The following is a 10801-nucleotide window of genomic DNA, read 5'->3' on the forward strand; positions in this document are numbered from 1 at the left end:
TCTGTTGCAGCATTTGCCTATTGAGTTGCATCCACACCTTCTTGCTTGCAGACCAGGGCATTTGTGTCTTCTTGCTGGCTGTCTTTCTGCTTTTCCCGTGTAGTCTGGGTGTTCTTGTGCGGCTTGTTCCTCAGCTGTTGCTTGAGCCTTGCAACTACTATGTCTTTTTTTCCTGCCCTGCGAGTCCTTTCCCAGGTCTGGTTTTCTGCAACCCCATGGCTTTATTTTACTTTCCTAGCAGTAATGAGCACTTGCATCTTTTCTTGGTTACTGCTGATGACCAAATGCGGTACCATACCACCAATTACTGCAGTGCCTTTACCTTATCCAAAAGGTTTGGTGAAGTTTTTGGGTAGGAGGTGCTCTTCATTCCTCCTCTGGCCTGCTTAATCTTGCTGGGGACATTGGTATCTGTCTTTGAGGGATTTTCTTCCCTGCTTGCTGCTTCCCAGTGCTTCAGCCTCAGTAAGTGTACACCCCCTTAACCCTTGAGCTCTGTTTCCTGTGCCCTCTGTAAAGGGAGCAAAGATGCCAGCTGGCAGTGAAGGGCCAAGCTGTGCAGGGTGCCCCAGTGGAGTGGATAAGCCTAGCAGCATTATACTACAAGCTCCTAATCATTTCTGTATTGTTTGGCATCCATCAATTTCAAATTATTATTAAAATGTCAGTAAATCAGGCAGTGATGTGCAGTCTGTCTGCACGGTGTCTGAGTTACATAGACCTTTCCCTTGGCTGATGTGAGAGAAAGGTAGCTGGTGAATGAGCCAAGGGGGGTGGACTGTGCTTACTGCAAGTTGCATTAGGCAAAAATCTGGATGTTTATTTAGCTGTTAGTAAATAACACTGGACAAGGAATGGCACTTTCCTACTTGACATGATTGTGCAAAGTGCAGAGATAGGCTCTGTGAAGACTTTTGGGTTTTAGTATTTGCTGAATTTGTCAGGTTAAACTAATGCTTAAGGACAAGAAAATTATCTATTCTGATTTATGCTGGTTGGAATGGCTTGAATTGAACATTTGTTTCTTTTGTGTTTTGCAGACTTCTTGAAGCCAACTCTAGCAAACAGAAAGAGTTCTGTTTCTGCCAGCCAGACCCAGTCTCCAGTGCTGGTCCCCCTGATGGCAGTTTGTACAACCCTGTGAAACCTGCCAAGCTGGACGCCACAGCTTTGCACGACTGCACTTTGGCCACCACTGTGCCTCCTTCGGAGCTGTCGAATCATGCAGTCCTAGCCTGTGACACAGGCATTCACGAAGAGCACTATGTAAGTGAAGCAGTGGAAGATGATGTGCCAGACTGCAGAGAGTACAGAGATGCCTGCACCATTACTGGTAAGCAGTCAAATCTTTTGTCTTGGGGAGGATATGGAAATATATAGTTAAGCTTCTGTTCTTACGCTGTTGGTGAGATATCTGGTTCATGGACAATGCTGCTGCTGTTCTGCAATTTTTTTCTTGTTTAAGAAGTGATTTCACAAGCAACTGGATTTTCAGTGAAAGCACTTTCTAAGGTTTAAGGCTCTTGCAAATAGGCTTGACCAAACTAGGATACTGTGCTTTTTGTGCTTGGGAAGTTGAACCATTTGAAGTATGTTTGGAAAATAAACCAACTGAAAGTCAGGAATGAGGGGAAGGAAATACTGCAGCTTAAAATTATGGAATGGTTGTCCTAATATTCAACATTATTTAGATTTTTATTTTGATAGGAGAATTGCTTTGTGGGAGACGGGGATGGTAGAAACAGTGTGTAACATGTTTTGACTGTACATCTTTTTGCTTTTCAAAACCATTCCATTTTTGTCACATTAGTTCTAGAACTGCAAAAATTAATGTACAAGGAACAGCTGCTTCTGCATCCTTGTATGAAAGGTTAAATGCCTTTTTATCATAGAGTTCATACAAATAAATGGAATATGGGTTTAAGTGTGGTATTTTAAATAAAATTAGATTTTTAGTGATGTAGTCAGCTGACACTTTTTTTTTTTTTGTGTTTGAATAAGCACTGTAACTCAGTTTAGTCATGGATATGGCCATGAAATGACAGTCAGTTTCCATTCCAAATGCATGGTTTGTTGGCTGAGCTGTGAGGCTTCTTTTAGCTTAAAGTGACCTTGTCAGTTCCGAGGTCTTTCAGGAATGTTTAAGGAGTCAGCTGAGTTTTCAGGAGGGACAAATGAGAGGGCTGAGAAAAACAGAAATAAGACTGGAGCCCTTTTAATTGACTGCCAGATACCCTTATCCTGAGCTACTTCCAGCCATTTCTAGAATTATCTGTAGGTCAGTGAGTTAGTTAATGGTGACCATCAACAGATACTTTTGTAGTATGCCTTAATTTAGCTCAGCCCAACTGCTGTGTAGTTGCTCAGGGTTGATATTCTGGAAAAAAAAAATTACAAAGAAGGGAAGAGATGTTCTGCATGTCCATCCATATTCCCTTGAGGAAGACAAGCAGCAGGATTAACACTGAAGTCCCTTTCAGTCAGGTACCCTTCTACATAAAACAAATATGTTGTTAACAGAAACTAATTCCCCTTCCCTCTTGCCTTGTATTCATGGGTTTAGAGCTCATTTATAAATGGATCACTCTTCTGACTGCCGTCTAGGTATTTGCTTGGTAGGTAGACTAGAAACTCTACATGTTACACAGGTGCATTCCTGGTAGCATAACTGTTTTCCAGGCCCCTTGTAGAAGGATCTTTCTTGCAAGTTGCTCTGTTGGCTGTGTCCTGTCTTCCCTTCCTTCCCTCCCTTGTTAGCAGGAAGACGTTAACATTATGTTTTTCTGTTTCGGACTGCAAGCCCAGGCAACCAACTTATTTCCTGAATCAAGATGCCTTCTTGATTATGGTTCCTTGAAAGGCAAGGCAAACTCTGTCTTATGTTTTAAATTTTTAAAAGTAGTTTTTGTTAAATGGAGGTCAGTATATGTTTTCCTACCTCACACTCTCTCAAGCCTGATGTAGCTTCTGAGTCTCCTCTTCTTGCTTAGTTGTCAGCCAAGTGTGGTTTACTGATTGATCCTATAATACTTTTTTGAATCAGCTGCTCTGTAGCAGCAGATCTGTACTTTGTGACCTAGAGACAACATGGTACGACTTGCAGTAGAAGTAGCAATGGTTTTGTCGGTTGGTTGGTTTTGGTTGTTTTTTTTTTTTTTTTAGTGGTTTTGTCGGTTGGTTCGTTTTGGTTTTTTTTTTTTTTTTCTTTGTAAAATGGATTATTCTGAGTTTCAGCTCCCTGCTGTGCTTTTTAAAGGTGTCAAAGGACATAGACTAGGAATTAGGAACTGGTCTCATACTTCCTTTCTACAGTCTACTTTTTCAGTAGTAAGTGCTGGTATGCAGCGTATACTCTTGCAACAAGCAGATAGAGAAGTACTTGCAGAGGAATAAGGATTGTCAGAGGCTTTGACATGAAGACTTTGTGTAGGTCTGACTGACAGGCTAGCACTATTTACATTTGTAAACTATTTAGTGGGAAAGAAAGTGCTCCTATCAAGTCTACATATACCATTATTTTTCTTCTGATGCCAAGCCTTGACTCGTCCTAGAGCAGGCATGTTCAAATTCAGCAGTCAAGGTAATCTTTTTTTCTTTTAGTCTAAGTCTAACACCTAGAGCTTGTTATAAAAGTCACCTGGAAAAACACTTGCAAATAAAGGCTTGAACACAGTTTAAGAAGAAACTGGGAAACTGGGTCATGGTGCTGTATGATGATGCTTTCTGAAATGCAGCAGCTAATGGTAATGTAATTGGAGTTGACTCTGATACAACTTAAGCCTAAGAATTAATTATATGATATGCATATTTTGCGATTTAGCTTTGAAGGAGGCCTCTGGTAGGCCTCTGGTGCTCAAAGAATTTTAAATTCATGCTGCTTGCCCCCTTCCTATTCTGTTTGCTGGCAGTAGAGGGGCACTTCAGCATTCTCCATCAGCAGCACGGTCTTTCGTGCCTGGGACCTGAGAGCAGATGTAATATAGCTGAGGGTGCGTTCCACACTCTGTTTGTGCTAAGCATGTTTTCTTGGATACAGGGTTGGCTTAAACATTTCCTGTCCCCAAACCACCCCAGATTTGTGATTGAGCAGATTTCTGTGGGAGTGCAACTGAAGCTATTTTAGGCAGCTGGTCTGGATAGGTCTCCCGCCCCAGCTTTTGTGGCAGAGGGGAGATGAGAGTTACTTTTTAGCTCGGTTGCACCTCTGATCTGTTCTACTGTGTGGCCTAAAAGCAGTTATGTTGGCAAAACCGAGGGAGTGAGCACTGGCCTGAGTGACAAAAAACAGTGAGATGGAAAGTTTCCCTAAGCCAGTGTTACCTTTGAATGGGGGATGACAGCATCCTAAAAGACTTCTTCTTTCCAACTGAATTTTATAGTAAAGTGATCCAAACCTCATAGTTGCTATAACTGAAGTGTTACGCCTGTGCAAGTAGATGCTTCTGAATCTGTGTTAATTTGAGCATAGAAGGGCAAATGAAATAGGTCAATGGATCCATTTAAAAAGAAAAAAAAGAAAAGTTGTTTGTATTTTAAGTGTTGTTATAAAAAAGAATGTTACTGGTGGAGCACATATTTTCTAAACACTAGTAGTATTAAACCTGAAAATAGATTCAGTAGCTGCTGTAGTAGATGGTTTTTTTTTTAATTATTAATTCATTTTGGGTTTTGTTAGCAAGATTTAAGAGAAAGGTTTAATGTAGCCTGACTCAGAGTTTCTACTGCTATTGCTTGTAGAGCTCCTACAGGTAAATGGGCAGAAGGAGGCTCAAGTCCCGAGGTTGGTGGACAGTGGGGCAGCACTGTAGGACATGGAAGTGGCAGGCGGCTACTACATGTGTGAGGCACCTATCTTGACCCAGTTGTTTTTCCTTTGAACTTTTCTTTTTCTTGCTGCTACCATTCATCTGAAGAGTGTAAAGATAGGAATACGGATGTAGCACCATCTAGTGTTCCTTTTGCAAGAAAAGGAATCAAATTGCTTTTAAAGGTGGCTGTCTTTCCTGTAATTGCAGTGCAGACCTGGATACTTTCAGTCAGGTGCTGATGGCAACAGCAACTGGGGTTGGGGACTTCCTTCTCTGTTTTTTGTAAAAAAGGAAGGGCTGTAATCTTGATGTGATAAACCAGAGTATCACTAAGTTGCTCAGTAGTCCAATTTTGTGAATTATAAAAGCCTGTTGGTCTGATTGCCCTTTTTCCTTGTCCATCAGCTGCTGTCAGACAAATCCTGTCCCTCTTGAGAAGACAGTGGGGATGGAAGTCTGAAGTACCACCGGAGTATAGATTCACTCTTGTGACAGATATCTGGCTGCCAGTGGTTTTTTTGTGGTGCGGGGGGGGGTTTGGTGTTTTGGATTTTTTTCACCCCCTTTTGTTTCTCTTAATATGCGTAGCACAACATCAGTAGCCATCTTCAGTAAGTTAACTTTCAGTCTACTTTCTCATGTTTGAAGACTCGCTACTTGCAATGATTTTGGCATGATATACTTAGTAATTCAAGAGCTAACTGCTTAACATGCCATGTAGGTTTCCTTCACCCTTCTCTGAAAAAGGAGAGAATGAATGGACTGTGATTTAAATTGCCTAGCTCCTTCATTAGTTTGCATGATTCATTTGTTCATTATACTAATTACTCTTTTTCCAAACGCATGTAGAAGTGTGTTCTCTGGCTGTCGTGTTCTGAGCAATTTTCTGAGGGTTCTTGGGAAATTCTTTGTGGTCATAACCTGTTCTGTGTCATCTTTTGTTTGTAATTAACACAAGTTCTGTTTGTTGGTTTGTTGTTTTTTGTTTGGTTTTTTTTTTTTTAATAAAGGTACATCACTGGATGGGTCAAACCACGAAATGCCTTTTTCTCTCAGCTGGGAGGTATCTCTGGGAAGAGTTGGTATTGTTTGACCTTGCAGGTAGCATAACTTTTATCTTACTGCACTGATTGCAATGATGCGTAGTCATAACATCCAGAGAAAGCGACTTTTTCTTGTTCTCAAGCCTCATGCAATCTCCTAGCAACAAAGGCATTTGGGTGCAGAAAGTTTTCTCTGGATTTTCGTCCTGCCTCTATCCTTATTTAGGCTTTAATAGTGTTCTCATGAAACAGAGCTTCTGTTCTCTTCCATCAAATGTTACCACTCCTCATGGCAACATCATTTGGTAATACAGGTTGTTACTAGAATGCTTTACTCCTATTATGCAGGAGATGGGGAAATACCGTATCTGTGGCTGTCCTGTTGTGGGTGCGTGAGTTACTGCCAGACCTTCCATGCTTGGTGCTCTAAGAATATTGAACAGGGTGCTCTGGTTGTGTCTGGTACCTGTTACAGACTGGGTGGTTGTCCTCTAAGCATTAAACGGTTACAAAAGTATTGGTAAAATAACAACAGCTTTGAATTGCTTCCTTCTATTTGAACCACTCTTGAGTTATGTTGTGGTTACCTTTCTCTTTAATGGTTGTTCCCTACACAGCATGAACTTGCTCTAGCACTTCCTTCTTTTCCTGTTCCAGGATCCTTCTTCCATGTTTTTCTTAGTTTTGTTGGTATGAGAGAAGAGGTGTAAGATATTGGTTGGTGGAGCTGGAAATCAAATGAAGAACATAAGAAATGCTCTCCTAGGTCGGACGAGCTGGCTCAGGGCTGTGTTTCTGACTCCAGCAAGAGCAGAGGCTGGGTATGGAGAGCATGTGCGCAGCCACTCTCAGTAGTTTATTCTAGCATAAGTACCCCCATCGTGCAGAACTGTTGTGCTAGGGATACAGAGGGTATGTCCCTGCCTAGTTCTTTCAGTGTCTACTTAGTGTGGGACCCTGCCTGTGACTTTGTCTAAAACCTTTCTGAGTCTGCTGATTGTGTTACTATGCAAGTTCATGGTTTTTACTGGGTGTGTGCAGTGGTACTTGAACCAATCTCCCAATGGTTTCTGCCAGTATTTGTTTTTCTAGTTGGGCAAGATTTGGTGAATATCTGTTCTTCATTCCCCTTATGATTTCATCTTCATGATTTTGAAAAAACTCCCTCATTTTCACATGCCAGCCTTCTCCTCTCCCAGCTTTCTTGGTCTCTCCTTTAAAACTTCGAGAATGTGGGCTCTTACATCAGTCCATTTACTTTGCTATTGATGTCACCAGTCTCATTCCATAAGCTTGATCTAATTATGGTCTCTTCTCGCTCTTCTTTCCTGCCACTTCCTATAAGTAGCTATTGCTAAATTCTGGGCACTCTTTCTTTCTCTAAAGCCTTCCAGAAATGTTAGTCTTATTCAAATGAGATCCCTCCCTCAGTACGACTGGAACTATGAGTCTGACTTCAGTTCTGTCTAGTATACTCTAACAAAATGATCTTATTCTCTATGTCTGCTGCATCATTGCTGCTGGATTTTCTGGCTGGCTTTTGGTGGATTCTCTGTGTACTTTGCACAGCTTCTCCTTCCCCCTCCTTCCCATCGATTGTTTTCCGGCTCTTACCCTTTGCCAATAACCTGGTTGCTTTTCCTGATTCCTCTCCTGTGACAGATTGTTAAGGTACCCTTAGTCTGTATCCCCAGGCATGCCTTTCTTTTTTTCTTTCAAGGATTATCTTTTTGTGTTTTGATGGTGTTTTGGGGTGGGTTTTTTGTTTGTTTGGTGGGGGTTTTTTGTGGATTTTTTTTTTTTCCCCAAGCAGAATTCTGCTGCTACTGCTATGCTCCTTATTCAGCCCTCTTGCTTACTTGTAATAGGAAGAGGGGTATATGGTTTTTAGGGTAAACTGACAATTCTTGAGTCACTGTGAAAGCAACTGTGAGAATTATTGAAGTCCAGTGTGACGTTTATAAAATTTTTTTTCTACATTTCCCTGGTTTTGGGAAGCACTTGTCATTCCTAAATGTCTACTTCATTCGGGGTAGGGAAGAGCGAGAGCAGTAAGTATTCATCAGTGTTCTGGGCTTGTTCTTTGGAGAAAGAGCTCCTGAAGGCAAGTGCCTGGTGGATATTTTGGGTTTGTATATTTTGTTTTCCTGTTGCAGTGCACTTGAATAGTACTGGAAGGCTAAAAATCTACACTTGATTATTGGTACATTTAAATATGTGAAAATACTTTCATTCCATAATTTACCTCCATAATATGCTGAGACCAGCTTTACCTTTCTCCCTCGATGTAGGTGTATGCATCCATCATGAAACAACAAATTTTCTTTTTTAAAGTCAACATCTGTAAAGAGCAAGCTACATAAGAATTAATTCTTATGTTTTGCTTGTGATTCTAAAGCTTCATTGACGGCCATTGTTTCGGGGCTGGCACATTTTGTAGCTGGGCTGAACAACAAGCAAAGGCAGGACAATTGCTTTTCAGGGTTTTCCGTACTCGGTGATCTGTCAATGGGTTTTTGAGGCATTTTCAGTCTGTCTTGGCAGCTGGAAGGTCCTAATGGTTAATGAATGTGTTTATTCTTACTGCTGCTGAACAGAGCGTTGCCAGCATGCATTTGATACACGAATAGCTTTTGTTCTTGCTCTGAAAGAATAGCCGTGGTGGTGGAGTTTCCTTTTATTTTCTGTTTAATGTAAAAATAAAAGCATAAGTATGGCTGCATTTATCTACAGGAAGAAACATTTCCATACTGAAGCAAAATTAATTTAAATTTATGGCATAATGTCCAGCAGGGACCTAATAGTTTAATGGCCTCTCATCACCAAGATCTGTCTTACCTTTTTATACCCAGCAGAAATGTGTGCGTAGGATGAAACTAAAGCAGGGAGACTTTAACCTAATAAACAGTGACTTTCCTCATGTTGGAGCTGCAGTTTTCAGCAGTTTCCAGCGGTTTTATCTTTAACTTTGACATTCCCAGCTTTGACCCAGTCTTTATTTAAAGTGTGTTTGGCTAAGCCAGGTTTTTTCCCAGCTTATTACTTCAGTATGCTTTCAATTGCCAAATGTAAGTAGAATTTCCTACCAAGGAAGGTAACATGCTGGAAGTATTAGTGCTTTACATACCCAAGAATGCAGATGTAGGCTGAGCCCAGTGACCTGTATGGGAAGACAGTTCTATGGCTTCTCCACTCCACAGACAGTCTTGGCCAGTGCCTGATGTGGCAGAACTAAAAGAACAGCGTTTTTTCTTCCAGTTCAGCTGGCAGCCTTGTCAATGGAATGTTTTTTCCTGCACAGCATTATTCTTTTGGATAATATTGAATGATCTGATCCTTCATACCAGTTCTCCTTTGTAGCAAAGGAAGAATCGTGATTATGTTCTGCGCAGCTTCTGACCCTTGCACAAAACCTTTAAAACTTCTGGGGAGAAGGGACTTTTTCTTTTCCAGTGATGAAGCTGGATCTGTTTAGGGGAAGGAGGGTAGGAAAAGGGTAGAAAAGCAAACTCTTGGAAGTGTTTCTCCTTTCTACTCCTATCCTTGCTCTTCTAAGTGCATGTTTGTATGAATTAAAATATGAAATGGCAGATAACTGAAGTGACACATGGTATTATATAGAGAAGATGATGAGAATCCCTGTTTGAGTGCTTCATTGTTTTCCATGGGCTGGAGTTCTCATCCAGAATTCTTTTTCCATGATTGAGTGTGCCCACTTGGCTACCATAAATACAGCCTGCCTTTCCTGCGGTGCCCCATCTACACAAGGTGGGAAGTCCAGCTGAGATCAGTGTGTGTGAGAGAGAAAGTGCTGTGGGGGGTACTGAGTTACATGGCAGCTGAAGCCTTGCTCTGGCAGCCCAGAATGGGAATATCCAAGGTTGGCATGGGGTCTTTTATTTTCCCATGGAAGACTGGATTTTGTGCCGTATTTTCCATGTTTAGAGGCAGAAGAAGCACTGCTTAAATAGGTTTGGTTAAAGGTATGGCAGGCCTTCCAATTCTAAAATCCTGTCATGCCAGCCAAGTTACAGAAGCTGCCATGTCTGTTTGAGGATTCTGAGTTTTAAAGGTCTGAGACAGCTTCTCGTTGAAGAGGTTTTCTTCCAGCAGTTTGACTTCGCAGCCAGCAAAGAGACTTCTGATGTGTAGGATGCTAGGGCCATCTTTCCCTTTGGGCGAGTCAGTGAGTTGGGAGGACGGTGAGTTTTCTTTTTATTAGAAGTAATTTTGTTTGCCCTAGAGGCTAATCACACACTCTGTATTAGAACATACATATCATCGTGTATACAGTCCTGAGTTCAGCAGTCGTATTTGTAAGACTTCACTATAATTAGCCACATTCTGGGCATCTTAGAACTGAAATTGAATAGGAATGTGGTGAGTTCTGGGGTTTTGCCTATTACAGGTGTATGTGCAGAGTAATTGTTAAATAATGTTCAGAAATACTTGTAATTCTGGAGCCCAGTTAATACATAATGCCTGTTTATGTACAGACCTATAGAGCTTAAATAATGGATGACTACAGGCTATGTTTCCCTAGCAGCCTAATTGCAGGGTTGAAGTTTCCTATGTACCCTTTTGCTTTTGATTATTATGTAGATCTGCTCACAACGATAATGACTAGTTGACTCCATTCCATGATTGTCTAAATGGACAGAAAGCATTGGGAAAATGAGGCTCTTGGGCTGCTTCAAGCAACCAGGAAATATCTGCTGGAAAAGCATTAGAGAAAGACTACCTTTCTTGCTTCTGTTCCTGCAATATGATTAGACTTCAGGCTTGTGGTCTGCTGAGAAACATCAATCCTAATGTAGTCATGGCCTCTTGGTTGGTTAACAAGCAAGATGGGTGACTTCTCTTGGAAGGAGTTTCCAGAATTTTCTTGGCCCAATGGAGTGGGATGACTTCTCACATTACGGAGTTGCATATTTCTTCACCCTTTTAAAA

At 41.3% G+C, this 10801-nt stretch overlaps 1 protein-coding gene across 2 annotated transcripts in view; it reads left to right on the forward strand.

The window, feature by feature from the left end:
- Positions 1–1045: 1045 nt before the first annotated feature.
- Positions 1046–10801, forward strand: part of TRAK1 (trafficking kinesin protein 1) — a 90348-nt gene continuing 80592 nt past the window's right edge. For both annotated transcript variants that reach the window (XM_035891599.1, XM_035891600.1), the window contains exon 1: positions 1046–1333. The gene's annotated coding sequence lies outside the window, so the exon portion shown is untranslated. The remainder of the gene's footprint in view (positions 1334–10801) is intronic.

This window comes from Egretta garzetta, unplaced genomic scaffold (assembly GCF_000687185.1).
Source record: "Egretta garzetta isolate BGI_Z169 unplaced genomic scaffold, ASM68718v1 scaffold403, whole genome shotgun sequence".
Classification (NCBI taxonomy): Eukaryota; Metazoa; Chordata; class Aves; order Pelecaniformes; family Ardeidae; genus Egretta; species Egretta garzetta.